We start from the raw sequence: 12,037 nt of genomic DNA, 5'->3' as shown, positions 1-12,037 counted from the left end.
CCTTGTGCATGATATGAGTTGTAGTCGTATCAGGCTGTACAAAAGGTGGTACAGGTTTCAAACCATAAAAAGGAGTGCTGTGTTTTAGAAGAATATATTACAGTTTCTCTGGTCTATCATGTTGAGGAGACCTCCCAGCATTTTTCAAAGGTCAGAGATAAAACTCGAAAACTTTACTCAACATTTGACTATTGCAAGCAGTGAGTGTGGAAGCAAACACTGCACCACGCGCATGCCCGCACACGCACCCTTTGCATTTTAAAGCAGAGCATCAGCTGGGCACAAACAGCCTGTACTTCATTCTAGGTCAGCACCGCCATTCTGGGAGTAAATATTACAATTCCTCCCCCTTTCCTCCTCAAGAGTAATTTCAAATCTGTATCATAACAAAACTTAGAAATCAAAACCAGGCTGATGACCTCACTGTACTCTGTACTATAGCTCACACTTAGTGAGATTATCCACCTCACAGGGCTTTCAGCACACACAGGCAAGGCAGGACACATGAACAGATGAAGTGACTTGCCCAAGCTCAGAAATTTGGGAATAGCCTCCYTGTAGGCAGACCGCAGTCAAAGGCTCTATCCATCGGACTGTTTTACTCCTTTTACCTGTTTTTGGTCTCTTCCTCCATCACCACAACCCAACTCTACTACGCTTCTCTTTACTGTCTGCATTTTTTCTTTCTTCTTTGACTCAGTCTTGATACCTGTCTTCCTCTGTCCTTACACTGGGTTCTCTACATTTTTGTCTTTGTCTTTCTATTTTTGTCCTTGTTCTGACACTTCACTTTTCAAGTAGTAAATCTTATGTAAGAGTTATAGCTCCCGAAATTGAGAAGATAATTCTTTTTTCTTGCTTCGCTCCCTACCCATGCCTAGGTGCTGAAGCACAGGAGCTCCCCACGGCTGCACAGCTTTCCCGCAGTCTCTGTCCCAGTTTCCTGGTGCAGACAGATCATATTCCACCATTCTGCAATTGCCCAAATCCTCCTCCAGCTGCCCTAGTGCCACCTCCTTCCCCAAACACCGACAGAAATCATTTCAGTCCTAATTTAGTGTTCTGTGGGCACAGTTGAACTGGTAGAGCAGTGAATGGCAAGAAAAATGCTATTTTTCCTCGCGCTTCAGGTTAGAAGACTCCTGGACAGCAAAAGCAGCATTGAGGCTGTTGGCAGGCTTAGAGCCCATTTGCATTTGGAAAACCTTCACAATTAATATAACCCAAAGAGCTCCAGGAGCTGATGACACATATCCAGGAAGTTTTCCAACTTAAAACAGACAACATCCACCTCTTCTTAACCCCTCTCCTCCTTTTGCTGGAGAGAGCAACCRTCCCCTCCACAGTCAAAGCCTGGCCAACACAAAGATTTGCTGTTAGAGTAGATCATTCATTTGGGGAACCAGCTTAAACTGCACTGGCAAAAGAGCTCTTTCCTGCGGAAGTACATCAGCGAGTCCTTTTAGGATAAAGAAAGTCCCTTCAGAATTAATCCAGCCCAACAGCCCCTCACATCTCGGTCGCGGTGACTGTCCTTCTTTGGCCTTGACAGATCTCATCTTGGATCACTGGCAGCCATTCAAAAGCCACTGTTAAAGGACAATTTTGGCGGTTCGCAACTTCAGGGTTTCCCTTTGTTCCTCCTTGCTTCCATTGGCTCACCCGCTCCTGATTACTTTTCACGTTTATTTTACAGTCTACTCCACATCCCACTAATTATCGCCAACACATAAGCAGCCGTTTATCACGGCGCGCGGTGCCAACTATTCCTTCTCCACGCCGCTTCTGAGCAGCCGTTCTGAGACAGCTACGATTTTTGCAAGGAGTATTAACACACAAAGATATCAGATAGCCCTGGAAGTTACACTTGCTTAATTTTCTTTTCAGGGCTCTTCAGCTAAGAAGTGTTTCAAACCTAGCTAGACCTTCATAAATCCTTATCTGCCTCTCTTTCCCGTCACACACATCACCGTCAGAGAAATTTTCACAGCACACACCTTCACACAGTCAAGCACGCTCTTCCTCATGCGTGGGAAGATCTCCCTGTAAACATCCACCAAGCTGTCTCCTCTCAAAGTCATCTCGGGTTGCGATGCCTACTGTAAACTCAAAAGGTAGGCAGCTGGCAGGCTGTCACTGCTGCTCAAAATAATGGTCTCGCTGTTCCCTGGCCTTCCCCTGGCTGCCTGGGACCCTGATCTGCTGTCACTCACCGTAAAGCTCTGCAAGATGGGAACAGATTCTGCTTTCTGATTGCACAGGTACCGGCAGAGCAAGGATGGGACCACTTGGTGCTACTGCAATACAGACAAGCAAGAGTCAGCAAAAGGGATCCTGCTTGATAAACCACCCTGGGGCAGTCCAGGTCCACATGTGTCTAGATTTAACGCAGCAAGGCTCCCCTCTTGAAGCTTACTGTAACCATCGCTATGCGGAAATGTCAGTTTGTTATCCAGGCACCATTCATTTTCCTGCAAGTCTGATTCACGGAAGATGTTCCAGCTCCATCAGGCTGAGACGTAGAGACACACGCTTTAAACTCACTGTCAAGTTCCTTGCAAACATCACGAGAGCAAGGAATTTAGAGGAGGGATCTGAAAAGTGTAATGAGACATTTGTAGATATTTTCAGGGAATCCTGTGACTATTTATAGGGAGGTCTTCCCATGCAAGAGCAAAAGTACGATGGAGAGTATCAAGACTTGCCTAGGAATGGTCAAAATAGTGATTAAGAGGTGGTCCTTTGTAAGAGGAACATGCAACAGTCTCCAAAAAACCCCAGGCACACACTGAAACATGCATCACTGGGAAGCATTTCAATTCAGATAAAATCAGATTGCCCTTTTAAAAAATATATATATATCAAAAGTTGGAGGATAAAATGTCAAAATCTTAGTCAAAGCTTCAAATGCCAGAAAAACTACAAAATATCCTATACATTAATTTTTAACTTCAGTTATTGAGAATAACCCACATTCTCAGCAACATACATATCTTAGCACATAACAAATCCATCTAGTTTCAGCGTACAATATTTTCCAACATATCCCCCATCACCATACATGTCACAACACATATTAAGATTCAATTAATACATCCTCCCTTTAGAAAGGGCACACAAATTACAAGCCCTTCCTTCCTATAAGAAGATATATGCTGATTACTGAAAGGCATTCTCTGCAATAATTCTCCTCCTAAATCATAGCAATTGCCTTGTCCATTTGAAAGGCGCATTTGAAATTATCAGAGGAAAAAAGCCTTTGTAATTAGCAATGCCTGAACTTCTGGCATCGAATTTGCTCAGGTATTTGCAATGTTATCTTTTTCTGCATAGCCCTGCTTGAAACCCAGTCACACCTTCCCAGACAAAGCTCCATTAACATGCAAATGCAAAGTTCACACTCCTCATTCATCCAGTGCACAAACAGCAGATCCTATTTGAGATGGTACACAATTAAAGTCATAAGCAGAGATAAGGAAAGGATCAAAACGAGACAGGTTGGTTATACATGTCACAGTGATGCTTGTGTATCAGTCTCTCCTCTAATTAGCATAGTATTTCCAGGATGAATCGATTATAGCAATATGGATGAATGAGAGTCTAAAGGTGAAAAATTTCCTGCATTAAACATTAATGCAGTCTTTGACTGTCATCAATACAGATATTTAAAGCATGGGCCAGTGTGGTGGCAGGGAGAAGATGGCTTAGCAAAATATAAAATTTAGGGGGGGTTAAATATCTACAAAGACCAGAATCCTGGACCCAGAGGTTTTTAGAGAGTCACAGCACCACAATATACCAAAAATATACATTCATCCAGCATGCTATTATTATGCAGGAAGCATACTTGTTTTGTTTTTATTGTAAAGACTGGTAAAGCGTATAACTCAGAGGCACAGGCAGGAATCCCAGCCTGGACCTGTGGTCTATTGACTGCTCAGTTCTCCATCAGCCCAGACCAAGCCTCAAGATCACACAACAAAACCTCTTCTTCATACCAGGTGAGCTTTGGATGAGCATTGCCAGACTAACTAAATTAGTTACCCAGGTATCACTCAACACTGTGAAGGAGGTATTTTTAAAGCATTCTTGTATCTGCAAGAACTAAGGTCAGCAAGCAAAATGAGGAATACTGTGAAAGAGGTATTAACAAGATGGAAAAATTCTTTTTTTATTTAGTTTTATACATTTCTCAGCAGAGATTGACATTTAAACAGGATGGCCTGGTTACTAACGGCTCCTCTACGAATGGATGCAACACGCTTCCCAGCACGCTGACTGACAGCCGAGATAAACAAACAATAACCCATGCCAGGTTTCTCTCCCTACGGCGACAGCTTTTGTAAAAATGCAGAACTTAATGAGAGACTTTATTTAATATTTATTTCACAGCCTCGTTTATTCTAATGGAACTAACCTCAGCCCACAATGATTTTTTTTCCCCCCCTTGGTTATTTAGCAGCACAAGTCAGTACTCAATCTGTTCTGAACTTCTTCAGCTTTGAATTTCTAACTGCGGGGATTTCTTTTTTTACAGATGTATTTTTTATTAGTTTCTAAGCATCTTAAATTTCTACTCCCTTTAGGAAGAAAATTTGCTATTTTATTTACACCTTCATTTTTTTTCCGCATTGTCACACASTACTTAAGCAGCTGAAAGCACACGCGGTAGGTGCCTTCTCCCCACTTCCACTTGCCCCATGTTGTTTGCGCTTTTGCATTAGTTAATCATCTGCATGGCTGCAAAATAAACAGTGGCCCCAAGAAAATTAATGTAGCAAAAAAGATTCCTTTTCTTTTTTTAAAAAAAGGTTGTTTTTAACCAGGTAGTTTCCTGATCCAGACAGTACAAGTTAGAGGCAACATTAATATAAATGGGATGGCCATTTATAAAAAGCCAGAGGTTTAAGATGCACAAGTAGTTTCCAAGGTTTATAAGCATATTGGAAATATGTACTGGGAAGTACCTCAGGATCACAGTATGGATGCATTTCTTTAAGTTTGTTCTTCAGTTCTTTGAAGGAGGGGGAGGCAGGAGCGACTTCAGAATCAAGCACATACTATATTTGTACGGGAGACGTTCAGTGCATAGAAACATTTAATAGCAGGTCACGCTGCAAAAAAATCTCATTCCTACAGATAACAAAACAGTTTCCAACTGATTTGCATGCTCCCACTTCTCTCTTGTGGACACGTTGAACAGAAATCCATTACCCACTTCAGTCTAGAAGGTAAGGGCTAAACTCCAGAGTCCCAGTTTTTCCGCTGAAATTAAAGAGTCAACAGGAATCTGGGTTTGTTTGGGGTTTTCTATGCACATGCACATCTATTCAAGCAAAAGGCTACTACCATATTTTAGAAGTGTGAATACTGCTGGCCTGAAAAAAAATGGGCACGGTTCCCTATCTAGGCAGAACAAATTGTTCAGAACAAGGATAAATGCAAGAGAAAAAAAAAAAAAAATCAAGCACCAACTTCTGATGTTTCAGGCTTCTGATATCTGCAACTCAGCATTTTTTTTTTTAATAGACCCCAAATTGTTCAAGAATTGCCCCATAGCTACATAATTCTCAAACACAAATATTTGCAGTGGGGATTTTCATTATCAGATGCATATGTGAGAGATTAGAGGGTGCCACTGCCTTCCATCAGCCACAGAACGAGGAGACTCGGGAGACAGCTATTGCCTGTTGGGCAGGAATAACGGAGGATGGTGCAGACATTCGCTTCACTCGAGCAGATTTTAGACAGAGAATATCAGAGTTGCAAACTGTGTTAAAATGACCCCTTTATGGTGAAGGCACTTCTCGTTCTGTAGTCATGCCACAGAAACACCAGTGAGATTACTAGGGAATAGGAGCAGATCCCGAATCCATCACTAGGTTAAATTTCCAGCCTGCAAAATTTGCCGTTTTTATCTCAGGGGAACCAGGATGCAGAACCAAATGTTGGAAACGCAGCCATATCCTGGCGTTCTCGCAAGTTTGGGGACATACGTAAATCCCAAGCCTGCCCCTCCTCTCTTGTGAAAGCTATGGACTACTTCAGTCTTCACTGGCATTTTAATGAAAATTCATCACCGCAGGTTTACCCGAGTTAATACCTCTTCTCCACAGGACATGATGCACCATGAACTTCAGGGGAGATGCAAAAATAAGGCGGCTAATGTTATTCCTTTTAATCTTTTTCGTGATACACAAAAATGAGCAGATATTCCCACTGTGATTTCAGGAGGAAAGAGAAAGGCTACCCAATCCTCATGTCCAAATATTAGTTGTCTTGGGATGGAACAATCCGCTTTCTCCAGAGGATCTGGTGGGGATACCAAATGAGCCAGGAAAGCTTTTCTCACCCTACATTTATTTTCAGGTGTTTGAATTAATAGCTATAAAAAAAAGACTCCTTTTGTGTGTTCCGGCTTTAAGTGGCAGCCACTTTCTCTCTCAGTTAATCAAGTTGGGTAGCCAGTTTAATAAAGCCCGAATCTCCCATGTTAGAGACAGTGAAACTGAAAATTCCCTTCTGTCACCAGAAAACAACAGGAAAATAAGCCAACGCAGCACTTAGTGACCTCAAGAAATCCCCTTCAGGTCTCCATGCTGAGAACTAACAAGAATTCAGATTAAGCAGCAAATTAATGAGTTTGTCTTGTACACAAGTGTTTTTAAGGAGCTTATTTTAAGTAAATATTCCCATGCTGCATCCGCATTGCAGTCATGAATATACCATGCATTAGACCCTGAAAGTATAAGGGATGACACCATGGAGAACTTCTCACTAATTAGAAATGAAGCTGGCTGCCTTTAAAACCTTGCTAGATAAAAAGCCTCGACTGATCTATTTTCCATTACTCCGAGTTCAAGCAATGAAATTTAAATCGCACAGAAGTGCTAATGATTTTTTTTTTCAAGTCAGGTTTTTATTACTGAAAGCATTTCTTTACACCACAGCAAAAACAAGATCTGGGGGGTTAACAACACGGTTTCTTTTTTCATCCTGGCAACCTCTTTCATTTCTCCTTTGAACATTTGTAAAGCTGAATGCCGGCACGCACCTTTTGACTGAAGGCGTCGATCTAAGTCCTAAACGTGGCGCGCTCTGATTTCTCCTGCAGCTCCATCACTTCCGTAGCTAGGGATGAACGGGTATTTGGAGCGAAAGAGTAACTGGTGGGAAGACAGAAGTGCTCGTCAAGCCCCTGCGCCTCGAGCCGCRCCGGCCGCGGGGCAGAGCACAGGCGCAGGTTTGCTAGTCGCACACACGCTCGTCTCTCCCCACAGCATCTTTTGCAACCTGCTCCCTATTGGCGTCACGTCTTTTCAGACAAGAGTCTCCATTTACAGCATTCCCCGGATTCACTGGYAGTCGGGGAGTATCCAAGCTCCCCAAGGTGGTTGCTGGACATCGCTACATAGCGGAAAAGCCGGGGGGAAGGGGAGATGCATCGGAGCAGGGGGAAAGGGGAGGCAAAGGAAATCCTCGGCCGGGGAGGCAGATGGAAACAAGTATTTCGGCTCTTTATGGATGCGAGGGGCTCGGTCAAATGTGCTCTGGAAAGCCCACACAACTGCTTGTCATACAGATTTGCATCTCCAGCAATAGCCATCGGATGCCCTTTTCCTCCCTGTTCCCCACGGATCAAAGCCAAGGCTGACCACCACCCTACTGGGATCAGTGATGCCATGGCAGTTCCCTTTTAAAGGTAATAGATTGAATTTATACCAAAACACACTTGAAATGCACACAGGCTGCCTTTTGAGTAACTGACCTTTTGCTAAACTAAATTGTGTTCTTTCGTTGTGTAACTTTATAGCAGATGAGGAGCAACACAGGAGAGAAGCGGGTCAGGCCGCTGGGGATGGCATCATGTCCCGCTCTCCACGGAGCACGTCCTTAGCAGGACACAGTTACCCAGGGACTGCTTGACTACCGGGCACTTCGGCATCTCTAACACCTCTTTATTTTTAATCTTTCCTTTTTCCCCCTGCTTTTTTTTTTTTTTTAAGATTCTGCTCAGCCTGTAGGATACAGTTTCTTGAGCAAGCTCATCTTTTTTCATGCCAACAGTTTTCCCTCTCTTCCCCTTCACTTTTTTTTTTTTAAACGTTGAAGAGTAAATTACCCACTATTCAGATACTTAAAGAATACAGTCAACTTTTACCTCAGGAGTATCTAAAAGAAATTATTTCTGCTAAAGCAAAAGAAAATAAACAGGATATCCTCTGATCTTTTACAGGACAGTAGCAGATTTCAGCAAGGCTCTATCTAGCTGGAGCAATATAAGAACTTACTGGGGGCTTTTTCCTCTGCGCAATTATTTCCTAATTAATCTCAGGAGAGAGAAGAAAAAAAAAAACTAGGTTAGTTTAAATAGACRTTTTAAATTTTGTCTGAAGTATATTAGGGAATAGTGCATATCAACATAGAAAAAGCGTAGTGCAGTGAGAACAGTAACTCCAGGAGGGAAGACAGCAAATAACAATTAAGTCTCAAGCTGTTTGCAACCTAAATACCTATCAACACCACCACGCGCTCTGATGTTTTTATCTATGCAGGGTGAAATCAAATAATATTACAACACAAATCTCACTAATACGTTGCTTTTGCCCTGTGTTCAGGGCCGATGTTTAGTAGCACAGATTAGTTATGAAACTACTCTAACAGCGACATGCTTTAATGCAGTCTTGATTGTGTTTAAACACTCACGAATTTTTAAGGGCCAAGTTCATTCCTGCTCTACCCTAGAGAATTCAACAGATTAGCATCCAAGGGATGCTTGACTCAATCTCCCCAATTTGATTTCACGATTAAAGCAGAGACTAACCAAGAGGCACGAGGATTACATCACACACACGATAGCACTGTTTCATACTGTAAGGCAGACATTAAAAGTAAAATTTAGTCAGTTATTGACAGAAGGAATTTGGGGGGAGCTGAATGACTTGCTGCAGAATGAAATCACAGAAGCTGCAGATGAAATCAAAAGTCTTAGGTCATCTAGTCCATCTTCAGCCAAAGCAGGGCTGCTGCTCATCATCCCCGTTCCAAGCTCTGTCTAAACGGGCTGCTGATTTTGGTATTGGAAACCCATCAGGAATACAGAATATTTTATAGCCTAATAAATATAGTCCTAGCACATCTCCTGCTCTTGTTTCTGTATCTATTAAGAGCAAAGTTTATGTTAAAACTGCAGGGTCCTGTCGTAAGGAATTTATCTAATTCCCAGCTATTATAATTTCTTGCTCAGCTGTATTTTATGTAAAAATAAGAAGAGTCAATCACCAGCTCTCACCCACAAAAAAAAACAGAGCTGCAGATGCACCTGCCTGGKGACACACCACAGAAATTACAGCGAGTGCCGCACTTCGCTGACTGATGGATACCAGCTTGGCTGCCACAGCAAGGACTGGACGAGGGAAGCTCCAGAGCCAAAAATAGGAGCTGCCCCGACTTGCCTTGGAGAGCTGCAAGACTCCACCGCAGGAGGTAACTGGCATCTCCCACTAGCTGGGCCTAGGAGGAACAGGAGCACATGCTCGTCATGTGTCTGAACAGGAAAAAGCTTTCATGGGAAGGCTGGTAGAGAAACAAGCACAGGCTCAACGCTTTCACGGATGCCCAATTCTCATTTTCCCTCCCCAGCCTGCCCGTGAGGCGAGAGCTTGGTCCCTCAGCACAGAGCCTTCTCCATTCACACCTTCTTGCAGAAGACCCCATTTTCTCACCACACCCCCAAACCCCAGGCTAGAAAACCAACGTCCTCCCTTTGCTCACCACTGTAGCAGAGAAGAAAACAAAACTCGGGAGGAAAAAAAAAAAAGTGAGTCTGCCACAACCCTGCCTCTCCCGGGGTCCCCTGTCCCACTGGTCTTTTGGACCCCCTCCACGCATTAGGCATGGAGCCACCCCAGCATACCCGGGTGGCTTGAACCTCTTTCTGCAACAGGTCTAGAATGGGGACAATTTAATACAATTTAAGGCATATAGCTGATGCTTACTGTCTTGCAAAGGCGTGATTTCTGGCTTTATAAATATCACAAGTAAGGCACTGAACTCACTGGGATTAAGAGCAGGACTACTACAAAAACACCAAGAGACCAGAGATTCAGAGATTCCAGCTCCGACTCCCCTTTCAGACACCAGCCACTAATGAGACACTGGAAAAAGTAAAAGAACAGAGGAAATACATAACACTACTTCACTGGGATCGTCTCCTAGTTCCCAGCAACTGGCATCTCAGGGACTTCTTGAACCAAGCCAGTAAATGCACACATTGAGGTCTGTGCAGGATCATGACCTAAATAACTCGAGGGCAAGGGCCTGTGAGCTTGTCTTTGCCTTTTCACAGCAATCGCTCATCTCCTGAGCTTTGCAGCTTTGGCCCATTTTTATGTGTCTGTATTTCTGTCGCTGCAAGGCAAAACTTCATCTTATGATTAGTGCGAGTTTCTGAGCTACATTTTTAATCCACTTATTGCTGTACTATAATATAGCTTGAAAATGCTACCACATAGGACATTATTAGAAGTCTTTCTAATCAACCAAATCTAATAATTTGGAAAAATAATAAAACAAGCATAAATACTAATACATATATGTATTTTATGTATACACACACATAAAATATGAAAGCCGAATCAAAGAGAGACATCACAAGAACTTCACTACATCTACAAACCCCCTGGCCATGGACTCCCTGCTTGTTCTCCAGAACTTCTGGATCAATATTGCCCAGAATAATTCCCAGGCTTTCAAATTATGACTTCTGTACTATTTCTTCACCGCCAGTACCTTTGCTTCATAGCTAATGAAATCGCTGCTGTAAAACTTCACCTTTTGCAGCCAAGTTGGGAAACCTTATATTAGGTTACTGGCTCCCTCCCTTGCAAAATAAATAAATAAAGAAGAAAATGCCATTCCAGGAAACCAAAATTTTTTTTAAAAGACCAACCCAACAAAGGCAACTGCTGCATGCACTGTTTTTCTTCCTCTTTGAGTCAGTAACAAAGAGGAAGGAAGGAAAAAAGAATAGAAGAAAATAAATGCCAGGAGGAGGTCTGGACGCAGAACGGACATCCCTCGGGAATTCGCTGGCCAGAGGAGAGGCTACAAGCCGCCGGGCACCGCACACCCGGACCCCCCGACCATTGTGTTGGTGTTTACAAACACTTTGATCCAAAGAAACAGGGAGCTGCATTGTCCACCCTGCACTCATGTCACGCGTCCCTCAGCGCGGCGATCCCAAGGAAACTCTGCCAGAGGACGAAACAGTGTCGGTTACACAAGAGAGGCGCAGAAGCAAATATGCAGCAGAGGGGGAGGAAAAAAAAAAAGAAAAAAAAAATCAGTTCAGCTCTAGGCTCTCCTCCTGCTCTCAGAGGAGGCTCCAAGCAGGCTTTGGAGCGGATTAACTTTAAAGGGCACTGGAAGATGCTGACAGCCGACATGAGCAGGGCTCTGCTGCGTGCACACGTTTACCCGCCACCGYTGCCAGCATCGCCAAATTAGACGTCTGTGAGGCGCAAGCAATTGCGGCGATTATACAGTTACCGGGGGGGGGGGGGACAAAAACATCCTGATGTTTTGCACTAAGGAAAAAAAAATAGTATTTTGCACCAACATCCTAGCACTGCTCGTGTAAGAGACCTGAAAGGCACCCGACAGAAATAACAAGAAATAGGGAAAACGAACAAAAAAGGAAAGAAAAGGAAAAGCCACACCGAACCCCACGAAGCTGTGCTGGCAGGACCACGAAGTTCCCGGCGAGCCCTGAACGGACTTTTCAGGGAGGCTCCAGCGAGCCCCGAAGCGCCGGCAGCTGCCGGGGGGCGCGGAGCGGCCGCTCACCGCCGCGTCCTGTTATTTAGCTCGTTATCACCGTTATTGTTATTCCCGGCAGCGACGCCCGCGCGCCAGGCTAAGCCCGCGCCGCGCCGCGCCGCACCGCAGCCCCGCGCACCCGCGCTTCACCCCCGCTGGGGAATACGCGGTGCGCGCACGCGGACTGGGGCGGGAAGGGAAAGAAAGGATTAAAAAA

General features: G+C 44.0%; 1 protein-coding gene across 1 annotated transcript in view; it reads right to left on the bottom strand.

Moving 5' to 3' along the window:
• Positions 1 to 9,718, bottom strand: part of RAB30 (RAB30, member RAS oncogene family) — a 47,121-nt gene extending 37,403 nt beyond the window's left edge. Inside the window, exons 1-2 of the mRNA XM_026088538.1 lie at positions 9,323 to 9,718; positions 7,055 to 7,166 (exon numbers count right to left, since the gene is read on the bottom strand). The gene's annotated coding sequence lies outside the window, so the exon portion shown is untranslated. The remainder of the gene's footprint in view (positions 1 to 7,054; positions 7,167 to 9,322) is intronic.
• Positions 9,719 to 12,037: the final 2,319 nt, after the last annotated feature.

Source organism: Apteryx rowi, unplaced genomic scaffold (assembly GCF_003343035.1).
Source record: "Apteryx rowi isolate R43461 unplaced genomic scaffold, aptRow1 scaffold_770, whole genome shotgun sequence".
Classification (NCBI taxonomy): domain Eukaryota; kingdom Metazoa; phylum Chordata; class Aves; order Apterygiformes; family Apterygidae; genus Apteryx; species Apteryx rowi.
This window is presented reverse-complemented; position numbering and strand designations above follow the sequence as displayed.